At 47.5% G+C, this 22811-nt stretch overlaps 1 protein-coding gene across 3 annotated transcripts in view; it reads right to left on the bottom strand.

Annotated features, from left to right (window-relative positions):
- LOC144124714 (uncharacterized) overlaps window positions 1–22370 on the bottom strand; it is an 84282-nt gene extending 61912 nt beyond the window's left edge. For 2 of the 3 annotated variants that reach the window (XM_077657562.1, XM_077657561.1), the window contains exon 1: window positions 16042–16494. The gene's annotated coding sequence lies outside the window, so the exon portion shown is untranslated. Of the gene's footprint in view, window positions 1–16041; window positions 16495–22204 lie in introns of those variants that run through there. The other variant, XM_077657563.1, reaches the window with a different exon arrangement.
- Between the last annotated feature and the right edge of the window lie 441 nt (window positions 22371–22811).

Here is a 22811-nt window from a genome sequence, read left to right as displayed (position 1 = left end):
AGGAAAGGCCAAACGGGGCCGCGTAGGGAAGCCTTCGCAACGATATCGGTAATCTCATTTACTGTCACACTGCTGTGGCCGGGTACCCATATTAAATGAACAAGGCTCATATTCGACGAAAGCCGGGATGTGAATGTGCTTAAAATAAGACAGTCAACATGCGATGCTAGGGACGAACACAAAGATAAAGAATCGGTAATGACTGCCACTGCGGTAATAGAGGGCCCTAGCTTGAGTAGAGCAAGCACTACTGCCAGAAACCGTGCTTGAAAAATAGGGGTGAAATTCGGAAGGCGCCGTGAGAAGCACCAGTCTAAACGCGGAGAGAATATTCCCACGCCTGCCTTTTCGTCGCATTGCGAGGCGTCCGTTGGTATTGCAATATTTGTAGGCAGGGTCGTTAAACGATCTTCTAATAGTCCATTTAGAATACGGGGTGGTAAAGATTTTGCATTTTGGGGGAAAGTGCTGTCGAAAACGGTGTGGACAGAGGACCCGCTGCTTAGCGTAGGAAGGATGTTATAAATTTGCGCATCTAAAGGCTCAAGTAATCTTTGCACAAACACTAATTGTGAGGTATGAAAACGAGACCAGAGGGCCCAAAAATGTAGGTCGGCTGGCAACAGAAAATGCTTTGCGAACTGTGCAAATGTGATTCATAGACCCTCAGGTAAGAATGCGCAATGAGAAAGTGAAGTCAATATAAGAAAAGTAAAGTCAAAATAAGAGAGGTGGAATGCGGGCTTTAAGGTACAGCACATTGGTAGCAACGAATTTGGGGAGGCCAAGGAAGATCCAAAGAGCTTCCCTCTCCAAAAGGACAAGAGGACGAAGTTCCTATGTAGCCGAGCCTGAAAACAGCACAGATCCGAATACTAAAATGGGCCCGGCACATATTATGTAAATCACTGGTATCTCATCTCTGCGCATTCCGCACAGGTGACTGCACAGCCTACGTAACATGCTCACGGCACGAGCCCCTTTCACCGCGACATAGTCAATGTGGGGCCCCCAGGTGAGTTCGTCGTCATAAATCGCGCCTAGATATTTTAGGGATGGAACCTGAGGTGTTGGTTGTAACTGACATGCAAGAGAGGCATGTGTAAGCTGGTCAACCAGTGCTCAAGAGTACTTAGATACGATTGCAACTGATCATAGACAGAATCTATATCAGGCGCAGCCGCAAAAAAAACGCAATGTTGTCTGCATAGACGTAAGTGCGAGCATGGCGATGGAGAGGAATCGAGCTCATAGAATTTTAAACAGCACAGGAGAAAGAACAGCTCCATGCAGTACAGCACGCGTTTGTTTATACCTCTCTGAATAGACACCATTATGGACGCAAAACAATTTTCTGTTATAGAGAAATGCAGATATTCAAGCAACTAAATGATCTTGAAACTGAAGAGACTGCAGGATATGTATTAGAATGAAGCTTGCAGGATGAAGCTTGATGAAGTTCTCGTAAGCTTTGGCGACGTCTAGCGTAACCAAAGCCTCGACCTGGCGTTGACGACGAGCAAGGAGAATTCTGCTCTCAAGATCAGCATGTGCATTCCATATCGAACACCGTGGCCGGAAACCGAGTTGACACGGACTGAGTATATTTTTGCTGTCCACGAAGGCTGACACCCGAATAAGTAACACCCTTTCTGTTAATTTTACCATGTTTGATGTAAAAGAAATTGGCCTAATATTATCCAATTCATAGCCTCCACCCTGATTTTTAAGCAACGGGATCACCTTGGCCAGCTTCATCTCAGGAGGTATCCAAGCGTGTTTGATAGAATAGTTTACTGGGTGTAATAAGAACTCGGGAGACTCTTCAAAAAGAATCTTGAGCATCTTTCTAGTGGCACCATCAGGACCGGGAGCAGCAGCTGATAATCTCTGTACAACTTGGGAAAGCTCCGATAGAGTAAATTTAGAGGCATTTTTTGATGTCACTGGCACAAACAACATTGGTCGCAAAGGTAGCAGAGACGAGAAGCGCTTTTGCAAGCCCGTGGCAATGATTCAACCACCTCGATAGCGTCTTTAGGTGATATAACTAATGATTGTAAATTACGAGAGGACGTGAGTTTTTTTTTCGTAGAAAGCCGAATAGTGCACGTCGGCTGCCCGACTTTGGACGATAATCGAAGCGTTCCGAGTAATACTTGTCTTTCGCGAGAAAAACTGTGCGTTTAAAGGTGACTGCAATGAAATTATAATCATTCCAGTTATTTGGGTATTGGTTGTGAAGAAGCTTTTTCCATGCTGCCTTCCTCCGCCTGTAATCTCTCGTACAGTCCGCATTCCACCAGGTAGAAGAATTCCCTTTTGTTGGCCGCACCAGGAACTCCGACTTGTTACGGCACTCTTCTATAGTCAGACATATGCTTGCTGACTGGTGGACCTCGGCGATGTTAGACACTGCCGCAAGGGCAGAGCGCAACGCCGTCTGAAATCTGTCATAATTTACATGTGACCGCAACTGAGAAAACGCCGGAGTAACATGACATATGATATCAAAATGAATAGGTATATGGTCACTTGAGGGGCCGCTATCAACAGTCGACCAATTCGTTACGCCAATTCCAGGACTAATGAACGTGAGATCTAAAACAGATTGAGTGTGTGAGCGAAGATAAGTGGCCGATCCTGAATTTGAGCACATAAGGTTGTGATCAGAAACCCAGTCCCAAAGTGTTACGTCTCGCCTACCTACGACGCGCGGTATAGCCGGCGCGGATGCAACGGACGCCGCGGCTTCGTTCATCGCTGCCGCAACGCCTCCCGCCAAGCGCGTCCAGGCATGTTTCAGTGCCACGTGTCGTCGTGCGTGCGTGTGTGTGTGCTTGTTTTGCCCACGCTTGTCAAAGCGCGGCAGCCGGGGAGAGGAGCTCCTCAACTGGGAGGCGAGGAGGTCTGACCGGCGCCGGCCTGGCGGACGCGCCCGTCACGCCTGGACATGTTCAAGCGTCGCCGTATCGGATGACTCTTCCCAAGCCGTTCCCTCTTGCCCTCGACTCCGAGGGTATATAAAGAGCTGCCCCGGACGCCAACGAGAGCCTTCGATTCCTTCCTTCGAGTAACGTGGTCGCCCTGACCGGCTGCTCTTTTGCGATGCCAGAATAAACAAGTTGTTCTGTTGCCAGTCGACTCTTCCTTTGCCGGGACCTTCGGATGTTTCCAGCTTTGCCCCAGGCCGCCAGGCCAACGCTACCCTTGGGGCTTGCAACCCAAATGCAACAACTGGTGGCAGCGGTGGGATTCGAACCCACGCCCTTTAGTATCTAGACCGCAGGGGAGTCGAATTCGATCAGCTGATCGTGCCTCAGTGCTACCGTCAGGATCTGTTGCGCTTGTCGCATGGCGGTTCGTGGTCCGGACACCTAGGAGTTAAGAAGACTAAGGACCGTCTCTTGCAAGAGTACTATTGGCCAGGGTGTTTTCGTGACGTAGAAACCTTTGTGAGGACATGTGATACCTGTCAGCGGGTTGGCAAACCAGGGGACAAATCGAGGGCGCCGTTGAAGTTGGTGCCTATCATTACGGAGCCTTTTAGACGGCTCGTTATTGATACAGTGGGACCTCTGCCGGTAACAGCCACGGGGTACAGACACATTTTAACTGTGATCTGCCCAGCGACAAAGTTCCCTGAAGCAGTGCCGCTTAAAGAACTCAGCTCAGTTGAGATAGTCAATGCACTACTGTCCATATTTGCGCGAGTTGGTTTTCCTGCGGAAATCCAGTCAGATCAGGGCACAGTGTTTACTAGCGCTTTGACGACAGCCTTTCTCGAAAGGTGTGGGGTAAAGCTGTTACACAGCTCAGTGTACCACCCACAGTCGAATTCCGTTGAGAAGCTCCACTCCGTCATGAAGCGCGTGTTGAGAGCATTGTGTTTTGAGCAACAAAGTGATTGGGAGCTGTGTCTGCCTGGGGTGATGTTTGCATTAAGGACCGCGCCGCATGCGGCTACGGGGTTTTCGCCAGCTGAGCTGGTGTACGGTCGCTCGCTGCGGTCTCCGCTTCGCATGCTTCGAGACTCGTGGGAAGGCAGGGGCGACGACCCAGTCGTGGTCGAATACGTGCTTAGTCTCCTCGAACGCTTAAGAAGGGCACAGGAGTTGTCAAGTGAAGCAATGTCAAAGGCCCAGCAGAGGGCCAAGGTTTATTATGATCGGACAGCCAGGGCCCGTCGTTTTGAGGTGGGCGATGAGGTAATGGTATTGCGCACATCGCTAAAAAACAAACTCGACGTGCAGTGGGAGGGCCCAGCACGGATTGTTCAAAAACTGTCGGATGTTAACTACGTGGTGAGTCTGCCAGGAAAGCGGAAAGCACAGCAAGTTTACCACTGTAATCTGCTCAAACCCTATAGACAACGGGAAGCAGTGGTGTGTATGATGGTAAACGTTCCCGAAGAGCTTCCGGTCGAGCTTCCGGGACTAGGCTCAGTGACGAACAGGGAAGACACTGATCAGGTCATTAGTGACTTACTCAGTAAAGCACCGCTGTCGCCTGAGCAGAAAACCGAACTTCACCAACTCTTACAAGAGTTTCAAGGTCAGTTCTCTGAGAGGCCTGGTAGGACTTCTGTCCTTACTCATGATATAGAACTTACCTCCCCAGAGCCAGTACGATCCAAGGCGTACCGGGTGTCACCCCGCCAGCGCGATATTATGGAGGCTGAGGTAAAGAAAATGCTACAGCTCGGTGTTATTGAGGCGGGTGAGAGTGATTATACCTCCCCCTTGATTTTAGTTGAGGTACCTGGCAAGGAACCTCGTCCTTGCGTCGACTACCGCAGGCTCAATTCCATCACTAAGGATCAAATTTATCCGATCCCTAACATCGAGGAGCGCCTTGAGAAAGTTAGTAGCGCTCAGTTTATTTCCACCCTAGATCTTGTCAGGGGTTATTGGCAGGTTCCACTTACAGAAGAGGCTAGTAGGTATGCGGCGTTCATTTCACCAATGGGAACATTCCGTCCTAAAGTTTTGAGTTTTGGTTTGAAGAACGCGCCATACTGCTTTTCAAGCCTCATGGACAAAGTGTTGCGAGGACAGGAAGAATTCGCATTACCGTATTTAGACGACGTAGCGATATTCTCCGCATCCTGGTCTGAGCATATGGCACACTTGCGGGCAGTGCTAACCCGCCTGCGCGAAGTGGGCTTGACAGTCAAGGCTCCCAAGTGCCAATTAGCACAGGCCGAGGTTGTCTACCTCGGTCACGTGATTCCACAGGGTCGTCGCCGCCCCTCTGAAATAAAGGTGGCCGCCGTGCGAGACTTCCCGCAACCGCGCACGAAGACCGATATTCGGTCGTTCTTGGGTGTCGCCGGCTACTATCAGAGGTACATCCCCAGGTACTCCGATATCGCGGCTCCCCTGACGGATGCTCTAAGAAAAACAGAGCCCCAAACAGTCGTCTGGAGCGAGACAAAGGAGAGAGCTTTTAGCGCCCTAAAGAGCGCCCTAACAAGCCAGCCTGTGCTACGATCGCCAGACTATACCAAAGGGTTCGTTGTTCAGTGCGATGCTAGTGAGCGAGGCATGGGCGTTGTACTGTGCCAAAGGGACAATGGAGAAGTGGAACACCCCGTCCTGTATGCTAGTCGTAAGCTGACCTGTCGTGAGCAGGCGTACAGCGCCACCGAGAAAGAGTGTGCGTGTCTCGTGTGGGCCGTTCAGAAATTGTCATGCTACCTAGCCGGCTCGAGGTTTATCATTGAGACGGATCACTGCCCTCTCCAATGGCTGCAGAACATCTCTCCCAAAAATGGCCGCCTCCTGCGCTGGAGCCTCGCTTTGCAACAATATTCCTTTGAGGTGCGTTACAAAAAGGGGAGTCTCAACGGTAACGCCGATGGCTTAAGTCGAAGCCCCTAACGTAGGAATCCGCCTCAAAGTTGTTGGTTACTGATGTTTTCTTCCTGAGGCAGGATTTTTAACATATTGCTTTTGTTTAGTGTTTCAAAGTGATTATGTGCTTTCTAGTGCAATTTTCTAATTTGTGGACGCGTTCTGAGTGCTGCTTGACTACTGTAAGGAACTAGGCAGTAGTATAAAAGGGGAAAGAGCCTGGCAGAGCTTAGTGAGGGTTGTCTCGTGCTTGCTGACTGAGCGGTTGCGTTTCGGCGTAGTTCTAACGCTTGCTGGGAACGAGCACAAAAATGGCAACTCTCCCGAAGTGACTTTACAGTGTCCTATGTGATCCTGAACCCGAGAACGAGGCCTTCTCTGTGCGCTGCGCTCAAGCAACGTCGAGGGACGATCGGTTTCGGTTACGAGCATCATCGAGCGACATCCCTCTGGACAGCGGATGCAGTCCCCTGACCATCGGGATCTCCTTCTCCCGGCGGGGCGGTCTGTTACGTCTCGCCTACCTACGACGCGCGGTATAGCCGGCGCGGATGCAACGGACGCCGCGGCTTCGTTCATCGCTGCCGCAACGCCTCCCGCCAAGCGCGTCCAGGCATGTTTCAGTGCCACGTGTCGTCGTGCGTGCGTGTGTGTGTGTGCTTGTTTTGCCCACGCTTGTCAAAGCGCGGCAGCCGGGGAGAGGAGCTCCTCAACTGGGAGGCGAGGAGGTCTGACCGGCGCCGGCCTGGCGGACGCGCCCGTCACGCCTGGACATGTTCAAGCGTCGCCGTATCGGATGACTCTTCCCAAGCCGTTCCCTCTTGCCCTCGACTCCGAGGGTATATAAAGAGCTGCCCCGGACGCCAACGAGAGCCTTCGATTCCTTCCTTCGAGTAACGTGGTCGCCCTGACCGGCTGCTCTTTTGCGATGCCAGAATAAACAAGTTGTTCTGTTGCCAGTCGACTCTTCCTTTGCCGGGACCTTCGGATGTTTCCAGCTTTGCCCCAGGCCGCCAGGCCAACGCTACCCTTGGGGCTTGCAACCCAAATGCAACAAAAGGCGCTTGCCGCATAGATTTGTCCTAAAACCCCACGACACATGGTGTGATTTGAAGTCGCCAGTCACAAGAACTGGGTTTTTACTGTCAGCGAGTAGAAAGTTCAGAGGTCCAGTATCCTGTACTTCATAGGAGAAATAACAATTTACTATTAAAAATGGAGAGCACCCAAGAAGAATACAGTCCAATGGCAATATCTCACAGTACGGAGACATTTGCTGAAAAGATACCTTAGCACTGTAGCAAAATTTTGGAGAGATTCGTTTCTAAACCCCGTCCTCTTGACTGCTGATCTAGACGAAATGAACGGTAACATTTAAATTGAAAATGTCTGTCGGTTGAAAGCCAGGTTTCTTGTGAAATTATGGCATCCGGATTAAGCTGGAAAGAAACACAGTGTAAATCTGTGGAAGCTGTAATATAGAGCGAACGTTCCACTATAGAACTCGCAACGACGCTGTGGTTGCGAAAGTCCCGCAACAGCAACTGCCTGCTCTAAAATGGTATCCTTAGGCTTGTGCTAAGCTGCTTCTTCTTGAGTTTCGGCTGGGTACGCGTAGAAGACGATTGAGACATGGGGGATCCGCTGCACTTGAGAACCCGCGCATAAGGCTGCATCATCTGTGAATCATAAATGATTCCAACATAACTTGAAGTACCTGAGGTAAGTACAGCGAAAGGGGCAGTACGTCGTTCCTGCGGCTGAGATGCTTCAGGATTTGTAGACCGAGTAAGAGGAGAGGGAATAGCTGTCGAGACAGGGGCCAAACCGGCCTGCACGGCATGGGTAGGCTGAGTCGCTAGAACATTAGTAAGGCACTCCGATACACCTGCAACAATCCGCTCAACGATTTTAGCCATGGAAGCCTCCACAGCAGCCGCAATTGCCTGGGACAGCGTCGAGTCTAATATGACTCCTTGCCGAGCGGTCACACCGGCATAACCGTAGGTCCGTTCTTTTATCTCTAATAAAGCGTCACGGCGCGAACAGCGTTTTTTGTCAATTATCCCAAGAAATTGGATTTCCTGAGCTCGAGAGGGACAATTTGAGTAGTTTGCAGAGTGGGCACCACCGCAAAGGCAACACTTCTCGTTCTGCTCAGTGCAGGTGCACGTTGCATGACCATCCCCACAGTTGCAGCATTGCAAGTTGGATTTGCGACCGACGGCGCTATGGCCACAGCGCCAGCAGTTGTTGCACTGCAGAGGCCTAGACAATAATGGTTCTACCCGAAAAATGAGAGGCCATGCCTTGATTTCAGAGGGGGGGGGGGGGGGGGGCAGGAAGTGCCGGCAAAGGTAGCAATCACTGATTCAGTGGGCATCCGCAAGTTGTTTACATCCCGGCTACAGCGGTGCACAACAAGACCTGCAGCAGCCAGAAGCTCAAGAGCCTCTGCTGGAGTGAGGGAATAGTGTACACCTCGGAACAATGCCTTCCGTGCAAGCCAGATGTGAAGGAATAAAGGAGCTTACCCAAAGCGAGGCAAAGGATGAAGAGTTTAGCAAATCTCGTACACAGGCGAAGTGTGACGATCTGCACAGAATCCCGCCGCGTCCAAATTGCCGTACCCCTGAGATTGGCCCGTAATGAGAAGCGGCTGACTGGATCGCAGTCCGAACAGCTCCAGAGTTGGTCATCTTTACTGCGCCACTATCCTTAGTCAGCAGCGCAACAGAGGTGCTGCCGACGCCGCTGCGCAAAAAAAAAAAAAACAACTTCCAAAAGCAGGATAACATGGGATACGGAAGCCGACCAGCGGGAGCTCCCCTGGCCGGGAGACTAGGTTGACATACTCCGGGCTAACGGCCTTACTGCGTGCTTTATGCCCACAAAACGAGAAGCGCAAAGGCGCAGGAAGAAAAGGCCACAGCCAGCCACCCGAAACTTAGCCGATCGTTCCCAGAACGGGTCCCGGATGGGTCTCAATAACCGGATCACGCAGGCTGCCTCCGCTGTCCTAAGATATGGACGACAGCGCTCGAGTCTGGAAGCAGGCCTCGAGCAGTACGTGCACATCCACGTCTCCTTAGCAAGTTGCCTCAAAATCTCCAGCCTCTTCTCCTTCTTTTCAGGATTGGTGCGTCGAAAAAGACGTTTCTTCAAAGTATGCAAACACTTTCTCGTTCGGGTATTGGATACGTGACTGCAGAAGCAGATGCGCACTTCGTTTCCAAGCGACGCTTGTGAAAGTATTGAATCCCTAGCCTGAACGAATCCCGCGTCGCCAGAGAAGCTTCGTGACGATATATGGAAGACTGAGGACAGCGTCTGACTAAACAGCAGGAACTAAATCGTTAACCTCTTCCTCTCAATCCTCTATCCAGTCAACATGGTTTTTTGCAAAATCCTCTCGCTCAATTAGGGCTGCCGTTTACTCTTCCCGTCCGCCTTTCCATCGGTGCAACCGTCAAATGGCATGCCTTTAAAGCTGTTGTTCGAGCTTGTTCACAGGTATGTAATCGAAACCGGTAGATTTTTGTGTTAACTCTTCGTTGCCTTTACTTTCCTCTCATTTCTTATTATTTTTTCTTTAAAATTAATTTACTTCAATCTTTTTTGTTTCGTCAATTTTCATTCCAATTTCCTTATGACCTTTCAAAATTCGTTATTTGTTTTCTCAGATTGCTCTATTTTGATTCATGAAAGGCTTGAGATAAACCCGGATAAATTATTCTCCAGTTTGGATGTGCACCAAAACCTGCCCAATCCCCCAACGTGGAGGACTCCTACTGAACCGAAAAAAACTCGCCATGCACGCACCTGCCAGGTCTCTCCACTGATCGTATTTCCTCAAAAATAACTTCCAGCGTTCGTGCTCTTCGTGCTAGCGCCGAGTACTTTCCGAGGAAGGGAGTTCTTAGGCTTAAAGAACTTTTCGTAAAATTCACCTTGAGTTCGGATTTTCTGTCCTGCTAGTACGGCTTCAAGGTGTTCAGTGAGCAAGCTTTCTTCTCTTATATAAATCAGTTTCGTCGTCATATATTTTACAAAATTGAACGAACAACGGCTTTAGAAGCTCATTAATTATCTTCCACAATAATTGGGCAGTGTTTCTCAACATGAGTGCAATCTGTTTTTCTCGTCTACGCCAAGTGGAGTGGCAAAAGGACGCGTACTTCTCGTATGTTTCTTGAAGTGGAACATGCTAAAATCTTTGTAAAAGGCTTACATGAGAAAAACCGTGACAGCCTGCCTTTTCGTTAATCATGCTGTAAGTACGAAACATCGGAAAAGAAAGAGATCTGTTGGATGCATATGAATCCTGCAGTCCATTTCCGCATGAATCCATCTTCTTTAGGGGCTAGCATTATTAGCGAAGCAAATATAATGCCAGCATCGTGTATAATGCCGGATGTATATAATGTCAGTATCCAACATATTTATGGAGCTCGTTCGTCAGCCACGCTTTCTCATCGCGGAAATGGTATGTGGTTTTCATCGTACCACTGCGTAATCTATTTATTTAGAAGAGTTATGCATAAAAATGAGAATCAGCAACAGTAACCCGTACTGAAAGCTTTCCGCATCTCGGGGAGGCTGCCAGGAGGGCTGTGAGTCAGTGTGACGTCATATACATGACCAATATGTTTGCAGACACAGCGGACACTGACAGATTATCAACACTCAAAACAATTGCTCAATAAGAAAGAAGACATACCACTACACATAGTTAATGCGCAGGCTGGGCGGGATATCAGCGAACACATAAAAAATAAAGCGACGGAAAAGACGAAGCTGTACCAAGCGCCCTGGTCACAGAACAAAGCATCAGAGATTGAACATGAAACGCTGCAGGTGAGTAAAAAAAAAAATGAGGGTGGAGCGGTGACAATGTGTTCTGGTAAATTATTCCAGCCATGGATTATTTTTGGGAAGAAAGTGTATTTTAATATATTGACCCTACAACGTTTTCCCGGATTTTCATCCCTTCGAGGAGACACATATGTTGGTGGCTGAATGTATATTTCCTTATCAATGCCTGTTCTGCCCTGGAATATATTATAGAAAAGCCACAATCTCAGATATTTCCTTTTATTTTCAGGTAGCGGCAAACTAAGCTCATTACGTATCATTGTAGAACACCAGACACAAACCGGGCTGCGTGTTTCTGGACACGCTAAAGATCGTTTATGTTTGCTTCGTGTAGGGGTCCCATGCAGGACAAACATATTCCAATTTGGACGCACAATAGTCACGTATAATACTTGATTTCAGTAGGGATCATGCCAGGAATTTCTCAGGATAAAGTCAAACGCGCGGCTAGCTTCTGACGATAAGTAGTGAACGTGAGTGTTCCATGACAGGTCACTAGCAGACATAACTCCAAGGTATCTGTAATCTGAAACTGTAGTCACTCGGGCGCCACCCAGAAAATGCCTATTGATTTTAGGACGCATTTTTTGTGAATGTGATTATGTTGCGTTTTCAAAGGTTAAGGGACATTTTCTAATCCTGACGCCAGGAAAAAATGCAGTCAAGATCCGTTTGGAGCAGTTTTGGAGCAAACAATCTGATCGAACTGGACGCATGTGTTTACAGATGATTGACATAGATCAAAAAGAGAAGCGGTCCTAAAATTGACTTTTTCGGAACACCTGATAACACCGGTGCTTCTGATGAATTCACTCCATCTAGCACTACGCACTGCTTTCACTCACTCAAATTCGCTGTTAGCCATGTTAGCAACTTAATCGGTATTTTAAGGGCAGCTAACTTCTGTATCAAGAGGCTCTGTGATACGGAGTCAAGGGGGGTTTTTTAAGCCTAAAAACATGAAGTCCACTTGATAAGCGCTGTTTATGTGTTCAGCAATGTCTTGGGTAAATTTTCTCAAGTGTGTGTTGCATGAAAAACCAGTTCTGAATTCATGTTGAGTTCTACAAAAAAGGTTATTTCTTTGAATGTGACCAAATAAGTTAGTCTAGATACATGCTCAAGAGTTTTGCAGATTACGCTTGTTAGAGATATAGGTCTGTGGTTGCTTGTGTTTGCATTATTTCCAGTTTTGTGTGTGGGATCTATCAAGTAAAACTCTAGTTTGGGCGAGTTGGTTCATGTTGAAAGAAAAACTGGTAAAGGCGCAAGAAACGGGGACACAGAAGGCACACAAAAGACAGGACTGGCGTCAGTCCTGTCCCCGTTTCTTGCGCCTTTACCAGTTTTTCTTTCATGGAATCTATGTTTGCCCGTTTCCAATCGAGGGGTAGTTCACCCATTTCAAGGGACTGTGTGAATAACGTTATCAGGTAAGGAGAAACAGAAATAGCAAAGTATTTATAAGATGAAATTAGAATTATATCTGGGCCAGGAACTGAAGCTACCTTGATCTTCTGTAGCAATAACATAACACCATGTTCAGTAAAGATTGCGTCACTCATTTGCGTAAAGCTGGAATATTCTTGAGCCTCTGTGACTGTGTCGCTCGGCTGTGAGAGTGCTGAGTGGAAGTATGAATTGAAATGTCCTGTCTTTCTCTTGGGAATTCTGGTATAGTTTATTCCAGGAATAACGTCCGGAATCGTGCTTTTTGCATTAGCACATTCTTTTAGTTTATACATATTTTCGTATTCATTTTGGGCTTGTAATAAGGTAGTAATTACACATTGGCATCCACTCAAGCGCATCCACGCGGCTACAAAAGAAAGCTTTGACCAACGCTGCTCCCACTTCGGGTTATTGATCAATTCGCTCCCGCCCTATCATAAGCTTGCCGTTCGGGTTAGCTCAGTTGGCAGAGCGACTGCTCCGGTGGAGCGGTGGTCGTTTATATAAATGCACGTCTAAATGTGTTGCTTTTGGGAATCACTTTTTTATTCTGAGAGGTGAAAAAGAGGGTATTGGCGGGGGGGGGGGGGGGGGGGGGGGAATCTTATCTGACCTGGGGGATACATTTGAAAACAAACAGTAACGTCGACCATTAAAAAAGATCTTCCTTTACGTTTAGGCGTCCAGCACGGGAGCCTGTTCACAACGAAAGCCATACCAGCAATTCTGGACCAAAGTATTTCTGAGCTGGAGACCATTTATGAACAAAATTTTTTCGTATAATGTAAGATTTCACTCTAACAATCAATATATCCGCAGATCATCCGATGGCAGTCTTGTATTTTTATAATAATAATAATATTATTATTATTAATTGGTTTTTGGGGAAAAGAAATGGCGCAATATCTGTCTCATATATCATTGGACACCTGAACCGCGCCGTAAGGGAAGGGATAAAAGAGGAGCGAGGGAGTGAAAGAAGAAAGAGAGAAAGAAAGAAAGAAAGAAAGAAAGAAAGAAAGAAAGAAAGAAAGAAAGAAAGAAAGAAAGAAAGAAAGAAAGAAAGAAAGAAAGAAAGAAAGAAAGAAAGAAAGAAAGAAAGAAAGAGGTGCCGTTAGTGGAGGGCTCCAGAATAATTTCGACCACCTGGGGATCTTTAACGTTCACTGACATCGCACAGCACACGGACGCCCTAGTGTTTTGCCTCCATAAAAAGCAGCCGCCGCTGTCGGTTTCAAACCCGGGAACTCTGGATCAGTATTTTATTTTTTTCCTATTTACGTTTTTACTATCGTCCAAAGCGTGTCCCCATTTGTTTTCTATGGCAGTCTTAACTGTTCGATGCGATAGACGGAAACACTTTAAAAGAAAGATTTTGCTAGATATCAGAATAATAGACCGTTACATTCAATATTTTCGTACCAGCGTCTTATAATTTTCCAGTTTTCAAAACTTTTGCCCGAGAAAGCTGGACATGGCATAAAAATTAGGTTCATTTTAAATATGCTTCAATATTCTCTGCAAGTAGAGCGCGTATATCGTCGTTTCGATTGTACCGAAACGAAGGAAATCTAAACCCGATGAAGGATATTTAAAGCGAACTTTTCTTGGTGCCGTCTTTGCTGTGTACTAGGCTCCCGTGCTGGGTCCCGAAACGTAAAGAAAGGTCTTCTTTAATGATCTGCGCTGCGGCTTCTTTTCGAACGTTCTGCCTTGCAGACCGAGACATTTCTGAAGATTGAGTAACACTTGCTGTTGGGCTATAGCTCGTCTTCCGTCCACGTCGTCCACCTTCTACGTGTCCGTTCTCGCTTTGCGCCTGTTCGTCAAATATTTCTGCATCGATACATTTGAAACCCCCAACGCGCCTTGTCCACCTCTGTCGTCATAAAAGGTGACATTCTGGTACACACGCGCCAATTTTCGCAAATATGCTCGATTCTACTATGTTGCCGGCATACTTGATGATCGTCGGTCGGAAATCAGTGCTTGTAAGTCCACACGGGCTGCTCGAAAAATCTTTAAAGGGAACTGTACAGACTGCCGTAAGTATTTTGTTATAGCTAAAATTCGAATTGTGCCTTGCACAGTATTATCGACGCAGAAATTGCTCGATTTTTTTTTCTTTCTGAATTTCTCTGTGACAAGAATTAACCTGTCGTTAAAGCTTTTCCTGTTAGCTAAACAAGAAGATAATCACTAGAAGAAATTATAAGCTCAAGAATTCTGGCTCCACTGTCCCCAGTCTAAAAAACTACAAAACCGTGTCGGATACACGAGAAAATGTTTTGTCATTTTGTCGTAACATTTTTTTGTTTTGTAGTATTTCTCTGTATTACTGTAGTTTTTCTGTACTCTTCCGTTCTTTAGTACTTTTCTGTAGTAACTACACTAAATTCTCTCGTTAAAAAAGTTTTTTGTTCTTAGTACAAGTTCATGGGCAAGAACATTACAGAAAATCTGCTGTGACAGAATTTTTTTTGTTGTTTTCCGAATGGGTTGTGATTGGGCAGCGGTGTAATACAGGACGCCGCGGCCCACAGTTTCCAACTGCTATTTTTTTTTAAATTGTGTCCAACTATAGCCTTAATTTTCTGACCAAGTTCTGTTGCTAACTGCCGGGTTTCATCCGACAGACCACTGTAATGGTATAAGCGAATCGTAATATGTGAGCAAAGCTATTACAGGGGCTAGTTGGTTGATCCGTTGATCGCTTGTGCCGTGTGTATGTGTCCTTTTTGTGTCGCTCGTAGCGCATTTGTTCCCAGCGTAATATGTGCTCGTATATACATGTGCATAAACTTATTACCATTATCATCAGCAGAAGTTGTGGGCACATTTTTGGGGACTGTTGGCGTAGCAGTTGTTAATGACTCTAAACTGCAAATTTATTTAATAACTTATTTTTTTTATAATTTCGTCGCCATTATTCTGCGTAAGTATTTGCTACGTTTCTCTGGATCACTTATTTGTTAACTCACTCTTTCCCACACGCAGCTGTAATGACCCTATTGATATTTAGACGTAAGCAAATATACGCATAAACTAAAACAGCTTGCGTGGTAGTAATCTCGCCGCTGCAGCCCAGCAAGCGTACGCACAAGCTTTTCCGGCGCCGTTTCCTCCAAGTGGCGCGCAGATCAACTTATTCCGCTTATTCCGAACAGTGCGTTCATCCCGTTCCGCGATATATATGCGCAGTCGCGGCCATCCACTTACAAGAGCTCTAGTACTCGCGATAAGGGCGCTTAGGCAGCCCACTACAGCACAACAACGGATAATTTCGCTGCAGTTCGCGAGGGCACGCTGAATAAGTAAAAACCAAACCTCCTTATGCGCTATCGATCAATTCCCCGAAAAGCGAAACTTCTCGGCCGCCTAAAGCACCGCTAAAGATAGTAAGGCGATTTCAACTTTTTTTTTTTTTTTGCGGTTAAACTTCGCAGTCGAGAAATGCGTTTCAGGCTTTGGTGACCTATGTCGACGCCTCTTTTTAATATTTACCAAAGGTCATTTTCTTTTTCGTAAAGCTCTGCTGCCCTCCGGTACTCGACACACGGTTGTTCTTTCAAGAGGCCATAATTTCTCTAATCAGACTGACCTGTCGTTTACCTTGAGTGTCCTTTATAACTTCCTGCTGCATCATCGCTAGAGTAACGATTCCAAGTGCATATACCGTCAAAAGAGCGTTCGTGCCTGCGACTTCAGCGCGCATACAGATAAAGATCGCGTAGACTCCAGTAAAAAACGGCCAAGTCAATCTTGTTCGTAATATTCTGCGAGAACCGGCAAGCTTCTCATTTTGTAAGCAAGTCTCAAAGTCGTTTTATACAACTCAATGCAGGAAACAGGCACTCACCTCTACGGTTGATGCTGCCGCGTTGACTACCAACATTCCGGAGATCGTGTTGACTAGCTTCATCATCCAGGGAACGGGCAAGACTCACGCGCATCGCAAAGCGAAGGGCTCCAGAGAAAAGCACAGTCTGCCCCTAAACTAGCTGAAGTAACCCAAGTGAGCTGTCATTAACCGTGGTTGCTCTCGACATCAGGACCAGTTACGAACACGTTGATAATGTTCGAAAGGAAGCACCAGAGCGCCTATTCTCAAACCTTAGCAAGGTCACAAATTCGAGAAAACTTAACAAGGACGCCTTTGGAACGCAAGTTTCCTGCACAAGCAAGGTTTCACGTGCGCTGGCGCCAAGCGCAGTCCACGCATCCAATACGCGCGCACCGTTCGACCAGGGCAGTTGACACTCGCTCCATCTCCGGTCCCACACAGATCTGCGGGCTGGCTTCAGCAACGCCGGCCGCGAGCTCTTACTGCACCCTCTCCCGTTGCTCTTCCATCTCCATCGGTCTTCGCCTCAGAAGAAGCTGCGCATGCGCGGTTTTCCCTGACGTCTACGCAACGAGGAAGGAAAGAGCTGCCACTCTTTCCCGCGCTCCCCGAGGCAACGAGCGCCGGCGGCGTCTGCTCTTTTGTGTCCGTCTGCACTTACTCTGGGTGCCCTTTTGTTGCCTTACATCCTGCAGCAAAGTAATCGTAGTAAAAATATCTTTATTGGCGGGAAAGTATTTCTGATGCGCAAAGAGCCACGGCTCCTATTTAATCAAAAGAGAAGCTAGCTAAAGAGCATCACCGCGTAAAAAAGATCAGTCCTCTGGCTGCTGCAATGCGATAGCGGCGCGACTTGAAAAGGTCTGCTTCGGCACATGACTTACTTTTCCGCGCTGAGCTGAGCGTAGGTTAAATAATAAAAACAACTGCAAAAGTAATTTCCTTTACATGTTCGTCGATCACTCATCTTGTTTCTTACCTTCGCCCCTCTTACCGCGAACTTTCAGACTTCAGCTATTTTATAGGTTTCCCGCATTTATATTTTAGAACCGCAGCGGTGGCCAAGTGGTTTGTGCATCCGCCTCATGCGGGGAAGGTGCGGGGTTCGATCTTCAGCACCGCCGGGTATACCCACCGGTGAATCACCGATGCTCATTGCAGGCGAAAATTGGTACCGAGCACCTTCCAGCAATCTGTTAGAAAACATCCTTCTACTCGCCGCGGTGGCTCAGTGGCTATGGCATCCGGCTAATTAGCACTAGTACATGGGTGCGATCCCGGCCGCGCCACTTGCACTGTCAAATGGCGGTTGCATGCCGAAGATCATATACATGTGCTGCGACTGCAGTCTACGCTAAAGAACACCGAGTGCTGAGAATTGATCGCTCCTCTACGGCGCACAAAACTCCTTTAATGACCAAGTTTTCTTCTAAAAACAGTGTACGCCTGTTTTTTTTTCTTTCTTTGGAATTGTACACAGGGCAAGATTACGCGATTTATCCTTTGAGATTGGATTTCTTCTTTCTTGTTCTAAGAGTAATAAACCTTCGAATAAGTGTCTTAACGATATTCTCAAAAGAATAACAAACAAGGGCGTCAACATCATTAGCAACACTCACCGTCAAGAGGTAATAAAGCAGTCAGCCAGATAGTCAATAACCGAACCAACGTAGATCAGAAGAAAGAGAAACTAAATTCAAGAGCGCATCATTCCGAGTAGCGTCGCTGATACCCAGACCAAGTCCGAATGTTAACGAAAGGCTGAGGAACTCTACACACGCTTGTTCGGTTCTCGGAAAACTGCATCACCGGCCAATGATTTTTGGGGAATTAAAATCCCCCGTGCAGATAAAATTAGATGAACTAAAGTTATTTTCCAACTCAGATTGGTTTATTCTGTATAGGTGGTCAATACGGGAGCAGTGATGTCGAAAAAAAGGCATAAATTACAATAAGATCAGCCTGCCCTCGGCAGGCTCCTAACCTGGGAGAATGGATAAAAGAGCAACCTTAAAGTCAGGTCGCAGAAGTACAGCAACGCATTCGCATTTAGCATAACCGGGAGGAGTGAATTCGAAGTCTTGGGCGCCCTCATGCAACCATTTTTTGGTGGCTCAGACTGTCGTGCATTCGAAGGGCATAGGCGTTCACGCTCCCAAGCCACAGCCCAGCCGGCGCCGGCGCTTCTCAGCAGTCATGTGTGTGGTGTGTCTGTGTTTACATATGCCCGGGCGGACGCCGCCGCGGCTTCCACAATTTATGTGCGCGAGTGTTTATGCCAAGACTGGCGAGCGCAATTGGCAACGAGAAGCCGGCCGGGTATCTTCCCTGCAACGCACGTGACGCCTGTGGAGGCCAGTGTCTCACCGCCGCCATGGCTGCATTCTGGGAAGGTCTGCTCCTAGCTCTCGCCCGGAGCGGACGTTTCGACATAATGCAGATCACATGAGGAGACTATATAGCATTAGACGCCTCATCGGGGGAAAAAAATGCGTCGTCGGTCACAAAGCTCGCTCATTGGCTGGATGTAAATGTCGTCAAGAGACCGGAAATCACGTCACTTCTGGTAAAGACATCTACAGTCACAACGATCCCCTCTTTCCCTTTCCTTGTCAGCTCTATAGATTCTATTACTTTCGCATTAGCAACAAGATGTAGTTACGTGTCCCCGCGAATTTTCATTAACGATGGTTCTGGAATTAACATTTAAAAGGGGAATTTGTTCACCGAAGCTGCAAGTCGGTCAGTGCTGAGTATATCTTGGGGAATGATGACTATGTGAGGAAGGTAAAAGAGCAGCAGAATACCGGAGCCGCAACGTAGCCGGTCCAATGCTGGCTAACCGAAACGCTGAGGGGTCACGCATGGCGTCCCGTGCATTGAGTCACTCCAACACACCATAGCAAGGCGCCAACGGTTTGTAGTCCAAACGCAGTGACATGAAGAGTGACACAGTAGGGACGTCATGCGCACTTCGCCGCATTAGCCGCTTAACGTTACTGCATAAGCACATTATTAGGACACTCAACGTAACTATACCGGTTTGTGCAATGCCGACTAGCACCAAAAGAACGTGGCATACTAAGCAACATTAGTTAACTCCAATATTTGTCACGAATAACACGCACAAATAGCTTTTTTTTTCTGGACTACAACGTTGTTTCCGATGGTTTTGAAAATGAGCTGTAAAGTTTTTTCATGTGAATATAGCGTTTCCTAGGTATTTTCTGTTACTTAATTGTCAATTAGTTTGGAGGCCCTCCCGCTTGGGCCAAAATTTTGCCTAGCAATATGTATAGATAAATGAATAATAAATAAATACCACTTGTTCGGACTTCGGCGCCTTCAAAATCAAGCCATCAGGCTCATGACATTCTGCTCATTGCAATCGCCCTCTTCACCACTCTATCACAGCTTGAACATACTTTCCCCCCCAACAATTATTTACTCTAAAATTATCCATAATTATGTACACGTTAATTCATCATCACACTCACATTGACGGTGTCACTGATGAACTTATTAATACTAACCCTACTAGGTTTCAACAGCGTAATAATTTCCTTTTACCTAAAGTTAGGACTAATTATGGAAAATTTACAACCGTATTTGCTGGCATATCCCATTGGAATTCCTTACCGTGTGAAATTAAAACATCCACTACTGTTCGCACATTCCATCATCGTATTAAAACTTATTTAATTGGCTCGCTGTCTAGTCAACAGATCTAGACAGAAATATCCCAGTTTTTGGTTGTATGTTGTATTATGTAACTAAGTTGTTATTCTACATGCTTATTTTGTTTTCATTACAGATTTTATTGTTACCGTTGCTTTTACTTTTATTGCCACCGTTGCTTTCTGTAGGTTGTATCTTAACACTAATTACGTACTTCACTGCTTCCCATTATTGGTTATTCTACCCCACTTGTTTTGTTCTAGAAGGTCCCCCCGGCAGTCATGTACTATGGGACCTCCTGCTGTACTACTTTTATTGTAGTCATCGTTTTCACATGCATTCCTGAGTAAAATTGAATTGAATTGAATTGTTGCCCGTGTTTGATTTCTGTTCCCCGCTGCACCACGTATTTCGTCCGGGGGCGAGCCGTGAGAAGACTTGGCCGCCATCACAACCCAAGGATACGCAATGGAGTTGTCAAGAATCCACTTCGAAGCAATATGTCACATCAGGACTACGTTCTTATCGTCTCACTGTACTGACAAGCATCTTGCTGTGGCTTGTTGCGCGCGAACACCTTCACAAGGAAATCATTGTGTAGAAGAGCTAAGTCACGGTGCGCATGCTTGTAACATTCGAATTAAATTTATACCGCACTGATGTAGAAGATCGAATAATCGATGCTTTTAAATTTGCGCTTATACCCTAGACAGCGATGAAGTTTCTGATCGATTTTGTATATTTAATGTGAATGCATCTGCGGGACCTGTACTCCGGAGCGGGTTTCCAGTCTTCCTTTCACCAGAGCATAGCCGAAAGCCCCTGAGCGCTTGAACGAGCCTTTGAGCATTTTGCATAGTTTATTTCCCTTCGGTAAGGATCTTTTTACTATTGCCAGCCTTCCAAAGGCAGCCTAAAGGTTAAAATGTTTTCTCGAGAATAAGCAGGCGGTGACACGCAAACGTACGTTCAATTGTATATCTCGTACAGTGCTAATAGGTGTACATTCTTAACAAGCCTATATATTCCTTCTTTCAGCTTGAATACCGAGCTCTGCAAAGCAAACTCTCAGAGAGCACTGTGCAGTCTGTGCAGTTTAATTGACAACGAATTTGGCAAGGAGCGCTAGACACTCAACTTGTTCAAAAACACGCAGCAGGCTGACTGTCTTGTCGACATATTCGGTCCTGTGCCGGCCGTCAGAAGCAGACGAGTAAGCGAGCAGGTGGACATAAGCCGCGTTTACATGAATGCGACAGAAGTCGACCCCAGTCCCCTTTTTGAGGGAAAGAGTAGGTTTTGAGAAGGAAAGGCTTGACTCGTCCTCTACTCTCTTAAGACCTCGACGTTTTTGCGCTTCCCCTCAAAAAGGAGAATGGAGTCTACTTCGGTCGCATTCATATAAACGCGGCTATAGTATCAATGGCGGATCTGGGCGGGGGGGTGCGGTCTCCCCCCTTTTTTCTTTTGTCTGGTGCGTTTCTACCGCGCTGAGGAGAACGAGGCCTTCAGCAAGCCAGTGAAAAAACTCCAGCTCCAGCGCCTAGCTGAAGGAGCAGCTTCCCCGCTGGGGGGACGTCACATAATGTAAGAACCGGTTAAGTTTGCCGTGCATATTTAAGGCCCACGAGGTGCACTGGGCGCATTCAGAGTCTTTTTTTTTTTCTTTGCCTTTCTTGCTGACAGAAGCACAGGGGTAGAGATTTTCTGCCTCGATCGACGACTCTCGAAAGGCAAGCCGGCGTCTAGGGAGGACCGGAACAGGTAACTCCTCGAAAGCGGGGAAGGCGACCGTTCCGGATCCCAACTCCATTAGTCCCTAGACGAATGCAGTAATAAGCTACTCTGGTCTGAATCCGGCTCTTTCACAAAATTTTGCTGTGACGCTGCCCTCAGAAGGGGGCCTCTGGTTACACCTCTTTCATGGCCGGCACCCATTTTGTGTACGCGTGGTCCAGTGCTTGTTCTGAGGCGATGAGTTGCTCTTTCTTGGTGTCAACGTTAGCTATGGTACCATGGTTTAGTGTTCACGCTTGTAATGTTCTTTGTTAGTGTTATATTAAGTCAAAGGGCACCGTGTCACTGCTACCGCTCGTCGACAGGCTACCTGGCGCAGACGTCGCGGCACAGGGGCCGCTTTACGCTTTCCTGTGGCCTAAAAGCGAGCGTTGGACACAATTTATTTATTATGGTCGGTCAGCCCGTGCGTAATGCGCGTTTGTCGGTGCGTCAGTCATAGTGAAGGAGTTCAAGGGGTTGAGGGTTTAAAAAGCTTAACGGCAGGGAGGAGCCCAAAAAGGTAAGAACGAACAGATGGAGTAACAGAAACAACAATACAAAACACGAAACGCGATAGGCGAAAGCAAAAGACAGAAATTACAAAAGTTAACTCATCCAACTATAGGGCAAGAACATTAGAGACATACAATACATTAGAGGTAGGCATAGACAAGGTTACACTAGGCAAGAAAAGGAAATGTCCGGTGGACAGTCCACATACTGGGGCCGAGGTGACGACTCCGGTTCGGGTGGCTGTCGATGCGGCGATGGCTCGAAGACGGCGGGCCTTGTGCGATGGAAGGCGTGCCTCGGTGGTGATAATTCCGCCCTCAACGCCTGCAGACACACCACCCAACAGCTTTCGTTGCCTGTTTCCTCCCGTCTGTCCGCAGCTAACCGCAACTTTGACGGGCCGGCGACTGTCAACGCGGTGACGACTGGGCAGAGGGTCCTCCCGTCTGTCCGCAGCTAACCGCAACCTTGACGGGCCGGCGACTCTCCACGCGGTGACGACGAAGCAGAGGAAACGCAGTCACCCGCGAAGATCCCCCGGAGCGCACCGGACAGCCGCGCCGTACGGGAAGGCAAGAGGGAGCACAAAAGACTTGTCTTCTGTGAGAGCCGTCGCCGCGCCGTACGGGAAGGCAAGAGGGAGCACAAAAGACTTGTCTTCTGTGAGAGCCGTCGCCGCGCCGTACGGGAAGGCAAGAGGGAGCACAAAAGACTTGTCTTCTGTGAGAGCCGTCGCCGAGTCGGCCAGACCTGCACGCCCGAGTTTCAAAACACAACGCATCCGCCTCACCGCCCTTGAAATCGCCACGCTTCCT

This window comes from Amblyomma americanum, chromosome 3, assembly GCF_052857255.1.
Source record: "Amblyomma americanum isolate KBUSLIRL-KWMA chromosome 3, ASM5285725v1, whole genome shotgun sequence".
Taxonomy (NCBI): Eukaryota; Metazoa; Arthropoda; class Arachnida; order Ixodida; family Ixodidae; genus Amblyomma; species Amblyomma americanum.
This window is presented reverse-complemented; position numbering and strand designations above follow the sequence as displayed.